This window comes from Stenella coeruleoalba (genome assembly GCF_951394435.1).
Source record: "Stenella coeruleoalba genome assembly, chromosome: 7".
Classification (NCBI taxonomy): domain Eukaryota; kingdom Metazoa; phylum Chordata; class Mammalia; order Artiodactyla; family Delphinidae; genus Stenella; species Stenella coeruleoalba.
Window position 1 is genome coordinate 60,475,651 of NC_137153.1, and position 21,668 is coordinate 60,497,318.

Genomic DNA, 21,668 nt, shown 5'->3' on the forward strand with positions numbered 1-21,668 from the left:
CGAGCTGTCTGAAGCTCTGAAGAAAAATCTTTCCAGGTAAAGATATAGCAGCACATTCCTGGAAGACAAGAAACAGATCAAAGAGTAGAAACTCCCTAAGAACTTTAATGTGCATATAAATCACCTGGAGATCTGGTTAAACTGAAGATTCATATTCAGTATTCTGGGGTGATGACTGAGGTTCTGCATTTCTAACAAGCTCCCAAGCAATGCAAATGTTTCTGGTTTATGGACCATACTGGGAGTAACAAGGCCCTGCAGAATTGCTCCCCAAAGTATGGTCTGTAGCCTGGTTCACAAAGACTTTGAAAGTTTCTTTTAATATCTTTATGGCAATTTAACATTGATACAACATCCATGCATGTAATCACTTTTCTAGTAATCCATTTTAAGTGCATTGGTCACTGATAGATTGCAAGTTTAAAACACAAAATTTGACCCTGCACAGATAGTTTGAAAAGCACTGCCCTAGAGCCTAGAGTGTTACAGCTGGAGGGAACTGAACTAACTACTAAAACTACAAAGAAGCAGGAAACAATGAAATGTACAGCGTATAATAGAGAGTAGAAATAAATGTCAAGTGGAAAACATGGGGATCGGTACAGTCAACAGTACCATCACTGCCACTACCGCATTTGTGCATAAACACAGATAGACAGGCAGACAGACAGACAGACAGACAGACACACACACATACACACACACACACACACACACACACACAACACGGCTTCCATACAGAACTCCTGGCAGCCAGGCGTCTATCATCTATTTCTCAGATAAACATCCAGAAATGTCCTCTCTAAACATATCAATGTCTATGAGCCAGGATTTCCTCCTTCTGGAATTTAGGGTCTCCTAAGTGTTGTTCCCTCAGAAGTGAAGCGCATGGGTCAACAATGTTTCCAGTGTGTGCAGAGCTTAGAACTGTTCATTGCCTCTTTATTAAATGGATCAGAACCTTAAGGATCACCAGACTTTCAAGGAACCAATTTAAACAAATATTCTGAGAAGAAGATGGAAAGCAAGATTAATAAGGACAGGGCTACACTGAATCATAATTATGGTAAAATTGCAGAGACTCAGTGAAAACCTACCTGGTCTCTAGAGCTACATCCTCTGAAACGAGCTTACATTTTCTCTGCATGTTTGTGGTATAACCAGAAAAGATGTCACATTTCTCAGTGAGTTTCACCTATGGAATACTCTCATCTTCCTTATATTCCTAACTATACTTTAACAACTCTCACTAACTGAGGTAATCTCAGTGTGTTCCTAGAAAGTTAAAAGTACCTGTCTAAAACACTGTGAATGGCTTAGTATGTATATTTCATCAGTTTGAATGCTTTTAGTTGTAAATAACAGAAGACACATTTCACACTAGTTTAAGAACTAAAGGAGACTTATTGGCTCATATAAATGGAAGTACAAGAGAGGGTGTGGCCTTCAGGTAATGTGTGATCCAATGACGCAGTGGCAGTCTGGAAAACTCAATTTTTCTTCTCTGTTCTTTTTGCCATCACAAAGGAGGGGTATTACCTAAAAATTATTATGTGACTTGAACAAGTTCTTCTCATTATCATTATTGCTTATTTGTCTTGACTTTTGCTTGGGCAATGGACTTATACCCTCATAGTATACATGATGCAGAAGAAATATTTTTCAGGAGAGAGATTCCAAAATGTTATTCTAGCTTGTATAAACTTGAGTTGGAGATTATTTGGATGTGTTCCACCCAAAAAATAACTACGTCCTATTGCTTTCTCCTAAGATTTCCTCACTGCACCAGGATTCTGTGGGTACATAAGTAAATGAAGTCAAGGTCAGATGGTCATGACCTCCCAATGCCCTTTCTTTCTTCCTCAGAGAGGTGAGACCCAGTCAGACACACTGTATGTTTCAGTGCCTCTATTCTATAAACAGTTTGTTATATGAAGAGAGACAGATTACTCTACATGTTTTCAAGAGATATAATTTTTACATTTTTCACATGCCTGGCATTCTCTCTCAGTCATTCCTTCCTCCTAATGGATTTCTTGTAGACACAAATATATTTATTATCCTAACATTCTTTTCTTTCTTCTTCATCTCTTTTCAATCTTGTCTGTTTTCAACGGAGAAAAAAGTTAAAGATTGTTTAAAATGGTCTATTTTTTTTCTAACATTGAAGAAACTGAAAAAAAAAAGTATCCAAACTCCTTTCTTTTATTTTAGAAACTAGAGGCCGATTGAAACCATAAAGTCAGTCAGCCAACACTGATAGAATATAAAAACCTTTCTGCAAACTATAATAAATAAAAATGCATATCTGTTATACATTAGTTAACCCTTAGGCAGGAGAAGATGTAGACACATCAAGTAGTTTGCATTTAAATGAAGCATTATTAATAAGAGTCACGGCTGGTTAAAGGTTTGGAAATAATCCATTGTCCCACAGTAAGAATTCCTCCAAAGTCATTTAGTCCTGGGGAAAGAACCTGGTTCATACACAGTGCTGACCTGAGAGCCCTGTAGTGACACCTACCAAGTGAGGGAGGAACTGGCCCACTGTTAGGAGAGCAGAACAAAGACTGTGTTGCCTGGGAGGCAACTTTGTAACTTGATGGATCAAACTTGCAATTTCTAGGATCTATCTTTAATAGCAGACATTAAAGGTTTTGAGTAGACAAGTTGGGTCTTTCACCAGTATTAGAGTTTTATGTACTCAGTTGATATTTGTACTTGTTAAATTATAATAAAAAATAATTCTAGCCAATCCTGGAAGTCCTCAAAACTTTTCCCTTACAAAAATAGTCTGAACGTTACTCAAATTTGAGAAAAACAAATTGCTGTGCCGAATGCCTCCCTGGGAATACAGCTGGGATGCAGACAACGTTCCTAATTCCTTCATCTTCAGATCCCGGAGCCTGTGCTTGACAGGAAATAGAAAGAATTATTAACCTGTATTTTCAACCCACCCCATAGACAAGAGCAACTCTACTTTATCCTCTATGTACTTGGGCTTTCTCTGTAAGATTTTATTTTATCTTTTTTTTATTTATTTATTTATTTTTGCGGTACGCGGGCCTCTCACTGTTGTGGCCCCTCCCGTTGCGGAGCACAGGCTCCGGAGGCGCAGGCTCAGCGGCCATGGCTCACGGGCCCAGCCGCTCCGCGGCACGTGGGATCTTCCCGGACCGGGGCACGAACCCGTGTCCCCTGCATCGGCAGGCAGACTCTCAACCACTGCGCCACCAGGGAAGCCCTGTAAGATTTTATTTTAATTAAAAAACATTTTTTTTAAACCAGTGCAATATACCACACTGCCTTGTCACTCTAGAAAGTCTTGGGTCCTCTGGGTGAGAACAAGCAGAAGAGAATGGAGCAGTAATGATACAGGTTTACTTCAAAAGGAGATGTCCCTGAGTGGAATCATCCCAGTTCTGGGTAATTTTATGGAAGAAGTAACGTAGGCAAAATGCCTTTTTGACTTCTGATGTATTACCATTTAAGATGGGCATGTACAATTTGCTTTGCTAAATGAGACCAGAACAGTAGTATCTTTTTAACCCACGCTTTGTTTTAATCTCCTTTGTAAACTTGCAACAAACCAAGTTATTAAATCCTTTAAGCTGGGCTCTTTTCCTATGGTTCAATAGAATAAATGCCATTTTACCTTTCAACACCCTTAGAATACTTTTAGTAACTTTTAAGGAACCCTTAGTTACTTTTAGTAACTAGTTATGGAATCATTCTCCTATTCTTCTTCTACCAGCTAGCATTTCATGCACTTACTTCCTTTGCATCTGAGAATGACCAGATTTGGAAATGGACAAATGGAAGAACTTTGCTATTCAAAGAGGAGGAATCCTCTGGAATTTCTAAGCAATAAGAGAATACTCTCCAAATGGGATGCCTGGAGATGACTCTATGGCAAGAACAAAAAAGTTATGTAGAGAAATCATTCATTCTTGCATTCACGTATTCGTCCCATGTCAAGTGAACACTGATAAGGTATGAAACATTTTGCTAGGCTCTGAGGATGATCTGGTGAAGTGGGCCCTGCTCTTGAGTAGTTTATGGTCTAAGTGGGAAGAGAAACATTGCATATATAGCTAAATGTATAATTTCAAAGTAGGATGAATACTGTGAAGCAAAAGTACAGATGAGAATGTATCTCAGTGGGTTTATCCTAACTTGTGGGAATCATGGAGTAATGTCCATGGCTGTGCCGTTCACTGAAACACTGAACTGTGAAAGATGGCCAGGCCTGAGCAAATATCATTGTTCCATTCTGGGTAATCTAGGTTTGAGACAGGCATATGGGGAAGTCAAATAAACTCAGATAGATGGAGAAGTCTGCATTGAAGATAACAGCTTAGGAATCCTTAACCAATAAATGATAAGCTAGAGGTGAGAATGAACTGACTTAGGGATAGAGTTGAAAAGAGGGCCTATCACTAAGTCTTGAGGAATTCCATTTAAAGATTAGGGAGAGATTAGTTGGCAAAGAATATCAAAGAGTGGTCTGAAGACAGAGGCAGAGCAACTTTGCAGCTAATAAAGGTGAAGATTCTGGGTCCTTCTCTTGCTTGGGAGGAGCCCTAGCAACGGGTTTACACGGTCATATATTCTTGTAAAATTTTCACAAGAAAGGTATCTTTGTTTTTCTTTTCTAAAAGCAGAGCCCCAAATTGTATGAGCTTCGGGTCTCACACTTCTGCCCCTAACTAAGAGGAAGGAGCAAAACCAAGAGTGAGTGATTGCCTGGAATTGCAAGGGGAGGGGAACAGTTCAGGAAGAGAGGGTGCAACAGTTATGAACGCATCTGAAGAGACAGGAATATGAGGAGAGAAACACATCTGCTGGATTTAGGTAGTGGGAGGTCACTGGTGTCCCTAGCAAGGGCCCGTTCTGTACTATGAAGGGGTAGGAAGCCAGATGCAGTTGGTTGGTTTCAACAAACTTAACTAAGAAGGAGAGGGGAAAAGTGTGGTAGCTGGGGAGAGACAGGTTTGGGAAGTAGCTTATTTGTTTCCTCTCTCTCTCTCCCCGCTCCCTCCCCGCTTCCCTTCCTCCCTCCCTCCCTCCCCTTCTCTCCTTCTATTTCTCTTTTCTCCTTTTTTGTCTCTTTTTCAGAATGGAGAGACCTGAGAGTGCTGATTGAAAGGTTATGCAACATAGAGATGTGTTGAAGAGACAACGAACAGAAAAGATAAGGTAAATGAGTTTTTCCTTTATCCTATCTTAACTTTCATTTTCAAAAGACCCAGAGGAAATGAATATCCATAGACTATGAAGAAATCTACTCCATGTTTTTGTTTCCCCGTGGGAAAATCTATACCAATTCATATGTTTATAAAAGAGCAAGCGTCCTTGGGCTGAAGACACTCTCTTCAGCCCAGGGCACTGAGCTGACTACTCAACTCCTAGTCATTTACAGGCAAATGTTCTATTTTGCAGCTTTCTGAAAATATCCATTTAAAAACTTAAACCAGTTTCCCTCTGAAGTCTTGTATATTTTATAAACTGTGTTTCCCCTTAAATAGTTGGTGAATATTGTAGAAATACAAATACGTTTTTTAAGACAAACCAAATTTACAAGTCTGCTAAAGAAAAACAGACCTTTAATTCAGGATATTAAAATAAATTCTTTAAATATTTTAATTGGGCTTCTGAGTATCCTTTGATGTATACTTTAATATTAGACTTATGTATTGAAAAAGGGAGCAATTTTCCTCCCCAGAGAATATTCCTGGGACTCAGGGAATTGAGAATATCAGAAAGAAAATCTTAAATGGCACAGAATAGAAATGAGTATGTTTTTCCTGGCACCGTGTATTTCTGCACCCTTCCTCCACTTTTTGTTTGTTTGTTTTTTAGTTGGATCATCTGTCCGAGAATGGACATTGATGCGCTAAAAGTTACTTTCTAGAAAGTTAGATTAGCCCCGCCCCCAAGCATCCTCATTAAAGTGCTTCTCATCACTTTAATGAGCTACCAGAGAGCAATCCGCATTAAAAAAAAAAAAAAAAAAAGTCCTCAAAACTAGAAATAGAGGCTACCGGTTCCCGCAGGTTACCAGATTCAGCAAATAAAAATACAGGCTGCCCAGGTAAATCCGAATTTCAGATAAACAAAGAATTTTTTAGTGTATATCCTAAACGTTGCATGGGACAGACTTGTCCAAATTAATGCTTCTTTTTTATTTGACCTTGACATTTAAGGGGGCTTTTCTCCAGCAACCGTGCGGAACCCACTCCCCACATCCCCAGCCGAGCGCCCGCGGAGCTAGTTTAAACCCCGGGGCCTGCCGGCTGGGCCGCGCCCCCTGATTGGCCGAGGCGCGCCAGCCGCCCCGCCGGCCGAAGGCGTCACGCAGCCCTGGCAGCCCGGGCCCAGCCGCCGCAGCCGCCTCCGCGGCAGCCCCGGTCGGCGCAAGTGCGGCGCGCGCAGGGGGAGGGGGCGCGGCGGAGCGCGAGGCTGGCGTCGGGCCGCCGGCGGCCGGGCAGGATTAAGTTTCTCGGTGGAGTGGGAGCGTTAGTGCGCGTTCCTCCCGAAGCTCCTCGCCGGGACGTTACTTCAGGACAGAAGAGAGCGAGCGTGGGCGAGGCGAGGCTCCCAGTGTCCCCGGCGACCCCAGCTCTCCAACCCTCCGTTCCTTTCGCGTTCCCGCCGGCGGCGGCTGCCGCGAGCAGGGTAAGCAGCGCCGGGGCCCGGGCCAGGAGGCCGGAGCGCGCCCCCGTGCCCTGCGCGCGCACCGGCCGGGAAGGTGCGCGGCCGCCCGGGGCTCGGCTCGCGGGGCGGGCGGGCGGCCCACCCTGCGCGGCCCGGCGCTACCGGGAAGCAGCTGCTCCTCTGATTGTTGAAAATGATGGGGTCTGGAAGTTTCCTTTGCGACTCGCCGGGTCCCCAAGCGGTCGTTCCGGTTCTTTCAGCCACTTCTCCCCTCCTTTTGCTCTTGTTGATTCTAAGAGGTTGAAAAGTTTCGTCTTTTTGTTCGCCAGGAGGGGCATAGTAAGGGTGCTGAAGAGGCGGACCCCGGGCCTGGCACGCGGGCCGGGCGCAGCGGGGCGCGGGAGCCTATTGCTGTCTGCTGCGGTGGCCGCGCCCCGGGTCGGACGCCCACTCTATCGTTACGCGGGGGTGGGGAGACGCGCCCCCAGACTGGCGCCTCTCGCCTCGGCTGCGGGACACCCAGAGCGCGCGGCTCACTGGTATCCGCCCCCACTTTTCATCCCTCTCCCAGACGCCAGTGCCCTTTCGTCAGCTGTCCGCGTTGGTGGGAGTGTTTTGCTCCCGCCTCCCCTTTTATCCCCCCACCCCGCGGCGATGGGGCGCCTTTGTCCGCAGTTTCGCAGCCCCGGGATGCCGGATGTTTGTAGGGAAGCGCTGTTCCGAAGTTGTGTGTGTGTGTGTGTTTTTCAGCGGTGGTGATGGTGTAAATTCTTGCTGCGTTCTTTTGCAGAGGCACAAAGCCTGGGCTATTCTTTCCTGCCGATCGCGTGGAAATTCATGCTGGGACTGCGGAGAGGGGGAGGGGCCGGGAGAGGGCGGGAGGGGCCGCTGCTGCTCTGTGTCCAGGGGCGAGTAGGGGCCGGTGGGAAGTCTCCGTCCATCTCAGCAGCTGGGGCTGCCGAGGTTGCTCTGCTGGGGCGGAATCCGGGTTTGGACGCTGCGGGTCTTGGGCGGAGTGGGTGCGGGTGGCGGCTAGTGTTTCAGAGGTGTCATCAGATAAGAGGACCTTGACTTCACCAACCTAGAAGGAAGACTCTCCAAATTCTTTTGGTGTCGAGAGGGGAATAATCTGAAAAGTGGCCAGACTCTTGTCATCCAGCCTTGTTGGACAGCTGTGGCGTAAACATCCCGTTTGTGTTTCCGTAGGCATTCCTCATTTAGGTTGCCTTTAACAGAATAAGTAACACCTAATCTGAAACATTCATGAAGTGATGGAGTGGGTTTCAGGGTTACATGTTGCATTTGGGTATAGGGAACTACAATGAACTTTTTGTAGGAGTCGCATCATCTAAATTTGTAAAATATATGCTTTAGCCCCGGTAGAATTTAGGTAAATAACTGCATTTAAAACCCAACAAAACTTGGAAGTTTCTTGGCTTGAATTCTAATGCAGTGCACCTGTGCCTTTGCCTGAGGGAGGAGCTGAGAGGGTTTAGAGGGTGGTGGGAATAATCTTGTCTGGGATGCCCAGATTCCCTGCTTGCTGATGGGCTAGTTTACAGATGGGCCAAGTTTATCTAGACTGGACTCTATCCCTCACTGCCCCCTCACTCCCCCCTCCCATTTCAGAGTTCACATTAGGGTCCTTAAAAGCAGAGGTCTGTAAACTTAAGGGCCAAGGGCCAAATCTGTCTGCTGCAGCCTGTTTTTTTCTCTACGGTTTAAGAGCTAGGGATGGTTTGTACATTTTTTAATGGTTGAAAAACAAAATCAAAAGAATAATATTTCATGACATGTGAAAAATATATGAAGATCAAATGTCAGTGCACATAGTTTTATTGATGCACAGCCACTCTCATTCTTATTGTCTGTGATTCTTTCTTGCTGTTTGTGGCTGCTTTCGCAGCAGCAGTGGCAGATTTGAGTAGTTGCATAGTTGAGACAGAGATGGAGAGCCTTCAAAGTCTGAAAAATTTACTGTCTTACTCTACAGAAATAGTTGCCAATCAAGACTAGGCTTCAAAAGTATTGCTTACATACTCCCTCATGTAATGAGCATATTGTTTAATACCACTGCCTTTTAGGCCCTGTTTCTGGTGTTCTGCGAATTGGCAGACTGTTCCCCAGAAGGCAGACAAATTAATGTGTTGGATTTCTCATTTCCATGTTTCACTCTCAAAAAGTTTTCTTAACCTTTTGGTATCTTTTTAAGAATCTAGGCTGAAGTGGGGTTTGTGATTAGCAGAAATTATATATTTAGCTATTTTAAGTTCAATATATAGCTGTATCTCAGGGTGCTCTGCAGTGAGTTCTGGTGACTTCTAGCTGCTCTGTTACCTGAGCAGCTTTGAGAATTATAGTTCTGCTTATTTAGCTAGACAGAGGCAGGGGTTAGGGGTTGTCATAAGTTCCTTTCCACAGGCAGGTTGTCACTTAGGCAGAGCTAGTTTGGGGAGCCCCTTGACTCTTCATCACTCCTCTTGCCTACGTCATTTGCAAAAACAAACAAAACAATTGATGAAGTTTGTCTCAACATATTACTATTAGATTGCTCAGATGCATACCATAATTCTGACTTGTGTTCCCTCCTTTTCCTTGGCTCCTTTCAGTATTTCTTTTCCCCTCTCTTCTTTCTGGTTTCCTTTCTCCATTTAACACACTCCTTCATTTCATCACGTGAGCCCCCTGACTGTTGTTGCTAGGGGACAGATGTATGTCAGTTTTTATTGTACTCCAAATTCCTATCATATATACAATGCCCTGTTTGGCGGCTGAAGTTCTCTTTGCATCTCAGATACTTTTTTTTGTATATCTTTATTGGAGTATAATTGCTTTACAATGTTGTGTTAGTTTCTACTGTATAAAAAAGTAAGTCAGCTATGAGTATACATATATCCCCATATCCCCTCTTGAGCCTCCCTCCCACTCTCCCTATCCCAGCCCTCTAGTTCATCACAAAGCATCCAGCAGATCTCCCCGTGTTTTGCAGCTGCTTCTCACTAGCTATCTATTTTATTTTTGGTAGTGTATGTATGTCAGTGCTGCTCTCTCACTTCATCCCAGCTTCCCTTTCCCCTGCTGTGTCAAGTCCTTTCTTTACATCTGCGTCTTTATTGCTGCCCTGCTACTAGGTTCATCAGTACCGTTTTTTTAAGATTCCATATATGTGCGTTAGTATACGATATTTGTTTTTCTCTTTCTGACTTACTTCACTCTGTATGACAGACTCTAGGTCCATCCACCTAACCACAAATAACTCAATTTTGCTTTTTTATGGCTGAGTAATATTCCATTGTATGTATGTGCCACATCTTCTTTATACATTCATCTGTCAGTGGACACTTAGGCTGCTTCTATGTCCTGGCTATTGTAAATAGAGCTGCAATGAACACTTTGGTATGTGTATCTTTTTGAATTATGTTTTTTTCCAGGTATATGCCCAGTAGTGGGATTGCTGGGTCGTATGGTAGTTCTGTTTTTAGTTTTTTAAGGAACCTCCATACCGTTCTCCATAGTGGCTGTATCAGTTTACATTGCCACCAACAGTGCAAGAGGGTTCCCTTTTCTCCACACCCTCTCCAGCATTTATTGTTTGTAGATTTTCTGATGATGGCCATTCTGACTGGTGTGAGGTGATACCTCATTGTAGTTTTGATTTGCATTTCTCTAATGATTAGTGATGTTGAGCATCCTTTCATGTGTTTGTTGGAAATCTGTATATCCTCCTTGGAGAAATGTCTGTTTAGGTCTTCTGCCCATTTTTCGATTGGGTTGTTTGTTTTTTTGATACTGAGCTCCATGAGCTGCTTGTATATTTTGGGGATTAATTCTTTGTCAGTTGCTTCGTTTGCAGATATTTTCTCCCATTCTAAGGGTTGTGTTTTCATCTTGTTTATGGTTTCCTTTGCTGTGCAAAAGCTTTGAAGTTTCATTAGGTCCCAATTGTTTATTTTTGTTTTTATTCCCATTTCTCTAGGAGGTGGGTCAAAAAGGATCTTGCTGTGATTGATGTCATAGAGTGTTCTGCCTATTTTTTCCTCTAAGAGTTTTATAGTGTCTGGCCTTACATTTAGATCTTTAATCCATTTTGAGTTTATTTTTGTGTGTGGTGTTAGGGAGTGTTCTAATTTCATTCTCTTACATGTAGCTGTCCAGTTTTCCCAGCAGCACTTACTGAAGAGGCTGTCTTTTCTCCATTGTGTATTCTTGCCTCTTTTGTCAAAGGTAAGGTGACCATATGTGTGCAGATTTATCTCTGGGCTTTCTGTCCCATTCCATTGATCTATATTTCTGTTTTTGTGCCAGTACCATACTGTCTTGATTATTACGGTAGCTTTGTAGCATAGTCTGAAGTCAGGGAGCCTCGTTCCTTCAGCTCTGTTTTTCTTTCTCAAGATTGCTTTGGCTATCAGTGTCTTAGTGTTTCCATACAAATTGTAAGTTTTTTTTTGTTCTAGTTCTGTGAAAAATGCCATTGGTAATTTGATAGGGATTGCACTGAATCTGTAGATTGCTTTGGGTAATATAGTCATTTTCACAATGTTGGTTCTTCCAGTCCAAGAACATGATATATCTTTCCATCTGTTTGTATTGTCTTTGATTTCTTTCATCAGTGTCTTACAGTTTTCTGCATATAGGTCTTTTGACTCCTTAGGTAGGTTTATTCCTAGGTATTTTATTCTTTTTGTTGCAGTGGTAAATGGGAGTGTTTCCTTGATTTCTCTTTCATATTTTTCATCATTAGTGTATAGGAGTGCAAGAGATTTCTGTGCATTAATTTTGTATCTTGCTACTTTACAAATTCATTGATTAACTGTAGTAGTTTTCTGGTGGCATCTTTAGGATTTTCTTGGTGTAGTTCATTTATCTTTTAAATGCATATATATGATGAGGGAGTAGAGACTCTCCCCAGAGTTTACTGTATCTGTGCAAGGCTTGGTGCTTGGAGACATTGATGGAAATCCTTGAAATGTAATTTTGCATTGATCAGGCCTTTAGCCTTTAGCTGATGTGGTGGAGAGGCTCTGCTTTACAAACAAAGAAATGGACCCATTTCAGATTAAGGGATTTAGAAGCTGGGGAGTAACAGTTGCCTGGAAGTTACTGTCCTGAGTTAAGAGCAGATTAATAGACTTGATTCAGGTTGAGTTGCAGGTGGGTTCCCTTTTGTATATTTATAATACGCACAAAGTACTCTGTGCTTTTCACAAAATATCTTCGGGCAGGGTTGATGTCTTGGGTTGGAAATGTCCCTATATATGCTAGAGCAAATGACACATCTATCAGCAAAAGCTTCTATGATTCAGAGTAAAGAAGCAAACAACTTCCTGTAGAATTCAGGACTGCTTGATGGTGCATGTGAATGATGATAATATCACCAGTTATATTTCCCAAACAGTTATATGTGCTCTTAAAACACGTTTGGCCTAAAGTAGGAATTCATTTGATATTGTTACATTGTTACATACATTATCAACCCCATATTTATAACAAGAAAGGTATTATTTTTTCTTGTAAATTAGTTTCCTGCTTAAAAGAGCATCACTATAAATACAGTTGGGAAATGATGTTTAATATGATAAAGTTAATGTACTATAATTAAATAATTATAGTGGGGTTCCACATGGGTGAATAAGAATAAGGAGATGAACTATTTCTAGATAGAGAAAACTGATACCATTGCCTTCCTGTGAAACACTTGCCAAGAAGATCTGAGATAGTTATTCATTGAGTAGATGGTAATAGATGGATTAGGAGGTATGTTGAATTGGGTTAGGCACTGGGGAGAACACCAAATAAATACTGTTGGAAGCTTACTGTCTTAGTTGGAAAAATAGACACACAGAGGAAAGAACAAAAAGGTTTTACATGTAGTAAAAGTTACAGTGATTAAAGAAGTTAGACATCAACATTGGGTTCCTTGCTGGCAACTTGTAGATGGATTAAGGGCCTACCCCAGTGACCTCATTTAACCTTATTTACCTCTTTAAAGACCCTCTCTCCAAATATAGTCATATTCTGAGGTATTGGGGGTTAGGACTTCAACATATGACTTTGGGGAGGAAACAATTCATAAATTCTTATAGAGACTGTAAGGCTCTCACAGACTGTAGGTTGTAAACTGGTGAGACCTTGAAGAATTGGACTGGCTTCAGGGTAAGGGAGGGAGGTCCTGTAGGAGGCTATTGTGGTGGTATACCTAAGCTGTATTGTGGTAATTTGATGTTTGGAAAGAAAGGGAAACTACTATGTGAGGAAAAAGTTATTTTATCTTTGGCCTGAGGCCACTTGTTTTCTTTCTTCTGGTGTTCACTGGAAAATTGGCCCTTCCTTTTTGTAGACAGAGCATTCGTTTTCTTTTTAAGCATTTCATAAAAGCAGCAATTTTCTTAAAATATTTCTTCTATCTCTCACAAAATGAGTAAAACATTAAATTAGCAAAGATGAAATATTAGTGTTGTAAACATCTCACGATGGTTTTGGAGTGTGATTAAAACAGTAAAATTTATAATTTAAATTATATTGACCTAAAAACTGTGTGTATATCCTATGCATGTTTTATGGTCAGATATTTGGCATAGTCTTTTTTCCCCAGAAATATCTTCCCCTTTTTGGAAAAATATAATTTAAAAAGTAATTCATATCCTATATATCATAAAGTAACAAAAAACTTTTTGAAGCGTTGAAATTATATTTGTTAGAGCAGTTAGAAATTATATTTGTTAGAGCAAATTATATTTGTTAGAGTTAAAGCAGTTCTTCCAAATTTGGACAGCTGAGTTTTAAAAAAAAAAAGGTAAAACAAGGCTTAAATTCTTGCTTTTTTTCTTCTTGCCTGTGGTGGTTAAATTTGTTTGGTCGAGGGAATTCTTGTCTTTATCCTCCTGTTGGCTTTATTTAGATCTGCAAAATCAACATTCATTGTTATTTTCTTGTAAACCACTCTACCTCCGGATCTAGGGTGCCATAACTAAATGCAGGAGGGGAAAGTGAAAGAGAAAACACTTGTAAGAAAGGAAAAGACAGAAACATCAGCTACTGGACAACAAAAACTCAAGGAAAAACCTATTTAGTTTGTGTTGATGATTTAATGTTGATAGTATGAATACCTTTTGGGATACTTTTTTTTTTTGCGGGGGGGGGTACGTGGGCCTCTCACTGTTGTGGCCTCTCCCGTTGCGGTGCACAGGCTCCGGACGCGCAGGCTCAGTGGCCATGGCTCACGGGCCCAGCCGCTCCGCGGCATGTGGGATCTTCCCGGACCGGGGCACGAACCTGTGTCCCCTGCATCGGCAGGCGGACTCTCAACCACTGCGCCACGAGGGAAGCCCCTGGGATACTTTTCATTTACTCTATTGCTTATGTTTTAAAACTATAGTTATAGTAAAATACATAAGGTAATTCTTTCTTTTAGTAACTTTTTTTGATGATAAAAAAGCACGTTTAAAAAATATGGACAACATGAGCTTCCCTGGTGGTGTGGTGGTTGAGAGTCCACCTGCCGATGCGGGGGACACGGGTTCGTGCCCCAGTCCGGGAAGATCTTACATGCCGTGGAGCGGCTGGGCCCGTGAGCCATGGCTGTTGAGCCTGCACGTCCGGAGCCTGTGCTCCGCAACGGGAGAGGCCACAACAGTGACAGGCCCACGTACCGCAAAACAAAACAAAACAAAATACATACATATATATATATATATATATACACACACACACACAACATAAACAACTGCAAAGAAACAGAAAAACTTAGCTGCAATTCTGTCACCTAGGTACTATCCCTCCCCAAAGAAAACAAGTATTTTGTGAAACGAGAATGCTTAACTTATTTTGATATACAAATGAACAAGTACAGCCATTGGTCAGTAGTTTTCAGTAATTGCCCTTTCTCTCAGTGAGGATAAAATGATTTGAGATTATTAAACGTCCATATGTTTGAACTGACATTAATTGCACCTGTTTGAACCAATGTCTCTTGACTCTTTGAGGAGGTATAATATGCCTAACTACCATATGGCACACAGGACACCAGTGGAGAATGCATTTGTAATTCTTGATCTGGGCTTAAAAATTAAATGTTCCATAGACCTATAGTTAATTTTGCAATAACTTTACATTATGTATTGATAATTAGGTGGTCCCTAGCATGCCTTGCTTCAGGGAACACGCTGAAGAAAATGGTCATGGGAGTCTGTTATCCTGTGCTTATAAGACATCACTACACTAACAAAACTGTGATGACAGAACCATAAATATTAAAGATTATTTTACAGTTTAAAAGATCTTCTCTGATCTATACAAGGTATGCCCAGCTTCTCTTATATTTTGCTAAGCACCCCTCCCAAACAGGTCCTGTTTGTCTAAGGCATTACTGGATAAAGTTAAAGAAGGTTTAGACCAGATGTTCCCATTTTCTTCCCCCAGTCTTGCAAGAGTATTTCATTTTAATAAGTCAGGCATGAAGTCTGCCTCTGGGCAACATTTATTTCCTGCTGTAGCACTGGAGGGGCCTCAACTATAGGATTCAGTGGAGTTTTGCCTGACACCCTCTCCCTCCTTTCTACCACATTCACGGTTTTCCTGGGACTAGTGAATGTAGTCATCCTGTTCCGGTTGAGAAAAGTACAGCACTGGAATGTCTCTTTATGCTATAAACTTTGCAGAATGTACATATATACATATATCTATCTATATTAATAGCCCCCGGGCCTGGATTATTGCCCCCTAGGCAGTGCTATTAAGTTCAGTGAACATCTGTTGGGTGCTAAACTCAGGACGTTTAGGCTTCCCCCTTCTCTCAGGGAGGGGAGAGGGCTTGTTTAAGTATTTTACTGAGGTATAATTTATAGTTCACATATGATGAACTGCGCATATTGAAAGTGTACAGTTTGTTGAATTTGGACCCTTGTGAAACCAGCCTCGCAGTCAAGACAGTGCACATATCCATCCCCCGCAGATTTTCCTCACGCCCCTTTGTAATCCTTTCTTGCCTCTCCTACTTCCCTATCTCAAAGTAACCACTGATCTGCTTTTTGTCACTATAGTTTGCATTCTCTAGAGCTTTAAATAAGTGGAATCATACAGTGTGTTCTTTTTGTCTGACTGCTTCACCGTGTATTTTAGGATTCATCCTTGTTGCCTGTACTCGTGGTTTATTACTGTTTATTACTGAGAAATAGTTCATTTTATGGTTATAGCATTCAGAGTTTTTGAAATAGTTTTAGAGTTCTCCTATACTTCATCCATTGCCTTGTAGTGTACTTGTGCTTGGATTCAACTATATTGTGTCAGACTCTTGTATTTGACAGTTTTATTCAGTCTTCTTAAATTCATGCCCCTTTTGGATCAACATAAAATTTAAGTACCCTTATTTAATGTTTACATGAAGTTCAAAAATATGTAAATCATATTTTATTAAAAAAAAAACCCTGGCAATTGTAAAATAGGGAGATTTAAATTTTTCAAATTTTTGAAAATATCAGGTGATTAATTTTTTTAAAGTCACGTGAGCGTTGAGGTTTTCCACAAGCTTTTGTATACTACCTTGTGAAGTCAGTTTCAATACTGAGCCCAAAACTGTATTTCCAGATTGCTTGCCTAATTCTCCTGACCCACGTGCATATTTTTGGTAGTTCTTATAATTTTTGGTAGATTTATTGGTCACTTCTTATGACAACTTTATGTGACAGTCCTATAGTGATTTGGATAACAAAGGAGTAATTTGGCACCTGAATTATACACATAATTGCCATTCATTATATGTTACACCTAAGATCATCAGACATACCAAGAATTGGAGAAAGGATGGTCATTATATTATGAAAACATGTTATTCTTACTGGGGTCATTCAGGTTTTTCAGGCCATTTTTAACATTTTTGTGTTTGTCTCTACTCTCTGATCACTTGATTGAAATTGAGTGGCTAAACAATAAAAAAAACACAAACCCCAAAGCAGCAACACCATTTAAAGCAGATGTGCTGTCTGGATTATTACAAAAGTAAAAGTTGGTTTATAATCTTAATTTTAACAGTCCTTTGAGTACCATAGTAAAATACAGTTAATGCATGTAGTTAAATAGTAGATGTGTTAATTAAGAAGCAAATAGTCATGTTTATTGAAAGAGAATGAGACCTTTTAAATTGTTTTCAGAGGCGAAGTACCAAGTGGTCAAGATGGCCTTAGTGAGTCCTATAGACTTACATAGGGTGACTAAATAGTGTAGCCTATTAAAGTTATCTCTGAATTAGTAATTAGGAGATTGAATTGGTCCATGCTTATTTATCTTACGTGGGTAAGGTTTGTGTTTGGGTAGATTCATATTAATTCAGACTTCTTTAAATAATTTTCCCTTCTCTGAGCAACTTGGAATCTTGCCAGCACGATATAAGTTGTTATGTCTTTGGCTGACTTTCCTCATTGTATTCTCAGGAGTGTACACTACCACTGCTTGATGAGCTTATCAGCTGATTTAGACAGTGACACCTCTTTGCTTTCAGAGGGATACAGAGTTCTCTCTAATGAGTCTTTAGTACAGATTATGAAAAACACTACTTTTATTACTGTGAAGAAATTTTAATTTCTTCTTGAACGTTTGCATATTCAGTTAATGGAAGATCCAGAGGTGAATTTGTTTTGGTTTAGTGTGGAGGTAAATAAGAGAGCATCATGGCTGATTTATATTTTTTAGATGTATTCTCCTCCGTGTAGGTAGATATTATTTCATCGTGGAGCTTGCTGGAGTATTTTTGATTCCACTGGAATTAAAAAAAAATTTTTATATGGCTCTTTAACTTTTAAAGTAATATTTTTCTACAGTGTCATTTTATTATTATCCTATTATAAGGTCAGCTTTTTTCTTTGTTTTTTTAAAATATCTTTATTGGAGTATAATTGCTTTACAATGTTGTGTTAGTTTCTGCTATATAACAAAGTGAATCAGCTATACATATACATATATCCCCATATCGCCTCCCTCTTGTGTCTCCCTCCCACCCTCCCTATCCCACCCCTCTAGGTAGACACAAAGCACTGAGCTGATCTCCCAGTGCTATGCGGCTGCTTCCCACTAGCTATCTATTTTACATTTGGTAGTGTGTGTGTATATATATATATACCAGTGCCACTCTCTCACTTCGTCCCAGCTTACCCTTCGCCCTCCCCGTGTCCTCAAGTCCATTCTCTACATCTGTGTCTTTATTCCTGTCCTGTCCCTAGGTTCTTCAGAACCTTTTTTTTTTAGATTCCATATATATTTGTTAGCATACGGTATTTGTTTTCCTCTTTCTGACTTACTTCACTCTGTATGACAGACTCTAGGTCCATCCACCTCACTACAAATAACTCAATTTCGTTTCTTTTTAAGGCTGAGTAATATTCCATTGTATATATGTGCCACATCTTTATCCATTCATCTGTCGATGGACATTTAGGTTGCTTCCATGTCCTGGTTATTGTAAATAGTGCTGCAGTGAACATTGTGGTTTATGACTCTTTTTGAATTATGGTTTTCTCAGGGTATATGCCCAGTAGTGGGATTGCTGGGTCGTATGGTAGTTCTGTTTTTAGATTTTTAAGGAACCTCCATACTGTTCTCCATAGTGGCTGTATCAATTTACATTCCCACCAACAGTGCAAGAGGGTTCCCTTTTCTCCACACCCTCTCCAGCATTTATTGTGTGTAGATTTTTTGATGATGGCCATTCTGACTGGTGTGAGGTGATACCTCATTGTAGTTTTGATTTACATTTCTCTAATGATTAGTGATGTTGAGCACCCTTTCATGTGTTTGTTGGAAATCTGTATATCTTCTTTAGACAAATGTCTGTTTATGTCTTCTTCCCATTTTTGGATTGGGTTGTTTATTTTTTTGATATTGAGCTACATGAGCTGCTTGTATATTTGGGGGATTAATCCTTTGTCAGTTGCTCCGTTTGCAAATATTTTCTTCCATTCTGAGGGTTGTCTTTTCATCTTGTTTATGGTTTCCTTTGCTGTGCAACAACTTTTAAGTTTCATTAGGTCCCAAATGTTTATTTTTGTTTTTATTTCCAGTTCTCTAGGAGGTGGGTCAAAAAGGATCTTGCTGTGATTGATGTCATAGAGTGTTCTGCCTCTGTTTTTCTCTAAGAGTTTTATAGTGTCTGGCCTTACATTTAAGTCTTTAATCTATTTTGAGTTTATTTTTGTGTATGGTGTTAGGGAGTATTCTAATTTCATTCTATTACATGTAGCTGCCCAGTTATCCCAGCAGCACTTATTGAAGAGGCTGTCTTTTCTCCATTGTATGTACTTGCCTCCTTTATTAAAGATACGGTGACCATGTGTGCATGGGTTTATCTCTAGGCTTTCTATCCTGTTCCATTGATTTATATTTTGTTTTGTGCCAGCACCATACTGTCTTGATTACTATAGCTTTATAGTATAGTCTGAAGTCAGGGAGCCTGATTCCTCCAGCTCCGTTTCCTTTCTCAAAATTGATTTGGCTATTTGGGGTCTTTTGTGTTTCTATACAAACTGTGAAATTTTTTGTTCTAGTCTGTGAAAAATGCCATTGGTAGTTTGATAGGGATTGCATTGAATCTGTAGATTGCTTTGCGTAGTATACTCATTTTCACAATGTTGACTCTTCCAATCCAAGAACATGGTATATCTTTCCATCTGTTTGTATTGTCTGATTTCTTTCATCAGTTTCTTACAGTTTTCTGCATATATGTTTTTTTGTCTCCTTAGGTAGGTTTATTCCTAGGTATTTTACTCCTTTTGTTTCAGTGGTAAATGGGAGTGTTTCCTTAATATCTCTTTCAGATATTTTATCATTAGTGTATAGAAATGCAAGAGATTTCTGTGCATTAGTTTTGTATCCTGCTACTTTACTAAATTCATTGATTCGCTCTGGTAGTTTTCTGGTAGCATCTTCAGGATTCTCTATGTATAGTATCATGTCATCTACAAACAGTGACAGTTTTACTTCTTTTCCGATTTGGATTCCTTTTATTTCTTTCTCTTCTCTGATTGCTGTGGCTAAAACTTCCAAAACTATGTTGAATAATAGTGGTGAGAGTGGAGAACCTTATCTTGTTCCTGATCTTAGTGGAAATGGTTTCAGTTTTTCACCATTGAGAAGGATGTTGGCTGTGCGTTTCTCATGTATGGCCTTTGTTATGTTGAGTTAAGTTTCCTGTGTGCCTACTTTCTGGAGGGTTTTTATCATAAATGGTGTTGAATTTTGTTGAAAGCTTTTTCTGCAGCTGTTGAGATTATCATATGGTTTTTATCCTTCAGTTTGTTAATGTGGTGTATCACCTTGATTGGTTTGCGTATACTGAAGAATCCTTGCATTCCTGGGATAAACCCCACTTGATCATGGTGTATGATTCTTTTAATGTGCTGTTGGATTCTGTTTGCTAGTATTTTGTTGTGGATTTTTTGCATCTATGTTCATCAGTGGTATTGGTGTGTAGTTTTCTTTTTTTGTGACATCTTTGTCTGGTTATGGTATCAGAGTGATGGTGGCCTCATAGAATGAGTTTGGGAGTGTTCCTTGTTCTGCTATATTTTGGAAGAGTTTGAGAAGGATAGGTGTTAGCTTTTCTCTAAATGTTTGATAGAATTTGCTGGTGAAGCCTTCTCGTCCTGGACTTTTGTTTGTTGGAACATTTTTAATCACAGTCTCAACTTCAGTGCTTGTGATTGGTCTGTTTATATTTTCTATTTCTTCCTGGTTTAGTCTCGGAAGATTGTACTTTTCTAAGAATTTGTCCATTTCTTCCAGGTTGTCCATTTTATTGGCATGTAGTTGCTTGTAGTAATCTCTCATGATTCTTTGTATTTCTGCAGTGTCATTTGTTACTTCTCCTTTTTCATTTCTAATTCTGTTGATTTGAGTCTTCTCCCTTTTTTTCTTGATGAGTCTGGCTAGTGGTTTATCAATTATTTACCTTCTGAAAGAACCAGCTTTTAGTCTTACTGATCTTTGCTGTTGTTTTTTCGTTTCTTTTTCATTTATTTCTGATCTGATCTTTATGATTTCTTTCCTTCTGCTAACTTTGGGTTTTTTTGGTTCTTTCTCTAATTGATTTAGGTGGAAGTTTAGGTTGTTTGAGATTTTTCTTGTTTCTTGAGGTAGGATTTTATTGCTATAAACTTCCCTCTTAGAACTGCTTTTGCTGCATCCCATAGGTTCTGGGTCATCATGATTTCATTGTCATTTGTTTCTAGGTATTTTTTGATTTCCTCAGTGATCTGTTGGTTATTTAGTAGCATATTGTTTAGCCTCCATGTGTTTGTATTTTTTGCAGTTTTTTTTCCTGTAATTGATATCTAGTCTCTTAGCGTTGTGGTCAGAAAAGATACTTGACATGATTTCAATTTTCTTAAATTTACCAAGGCTTGATTTGTAACCCAAGATGTGATCTATCCTGGAGAATGTTCCATGAGCACTTGAGAAGAAAGTGTATTTTGTTGTTTTTGGATGGAATGTTCTATAAATATCAATTAAGTTCATCTTGTCTAATGTGTCATTTAAAGCTTGTGTTTTCTTATTTATTTTCATTTTGGATGATCTGTCCACTGGTGTAAGTGGGGTATTAAAGTCCCCTACTGTTATTTTGTTACTGTCGATTTCCCCTGTTATGGCTGTTTGCCTTATGTATTGAGGTGCATAAATATTTACCATTGTTATATCTTCTTCTTGGATTGATCCCTTGATCATTATGTTGTGTCCCTCTTTGTCTCTTGTAATAGTCTTTATTTTAAAGTCTATTTTGTCTGATAAGAGAATTGCTACTCCAGCTTTCTTTTGATTTCAATTTGCATGGAATATCATTTTCCATCCCCTCACTTTCTGTCTGTTTGTGTCTGTAGGTCTGAAGTGGGTCTCTTGTAGACAGCATATATGTGGGTCTTGTTTTTGTATCCATTCAGCCAGTCTGTGTCTTTTGATGGGAGCATTTATTCCATTTACATTATTGATATGTATGTTCCTATTACCATTTTTAAAATTGTTTTGGGTTT

The 21,668-nt window shown here is 40.0% G+C and overlaps 1 protein-coding gene across 3 annotated transcripts in view; it reads left to right on the forward strand.

Annotated features, from left to right (window-relative positions):
• The window catches only part of MPDZ (multiple PDZ domain crumbs cell polarity complex component), a 779,300-nt gene that overhangs the window by 479,407 nt on the left and 278,225 nt on the right, over window positions 1-21,668 (forward strand). For all 3 annotated transcript variants that reach the window (XM_079926367.1, XM_079926366.1, XM_079926365.1), the window contains exons 7-8: window positions 3,755-3,993; window positions 5,119-5,199. The gene's annotated coding sequence lies outside the window, so the exon portion shown is untranslated. The remainder of the gene's footprint in view (window positions 1-3,754; window positions 3,994-5,118; window positions 5,200-21,668) is intronic.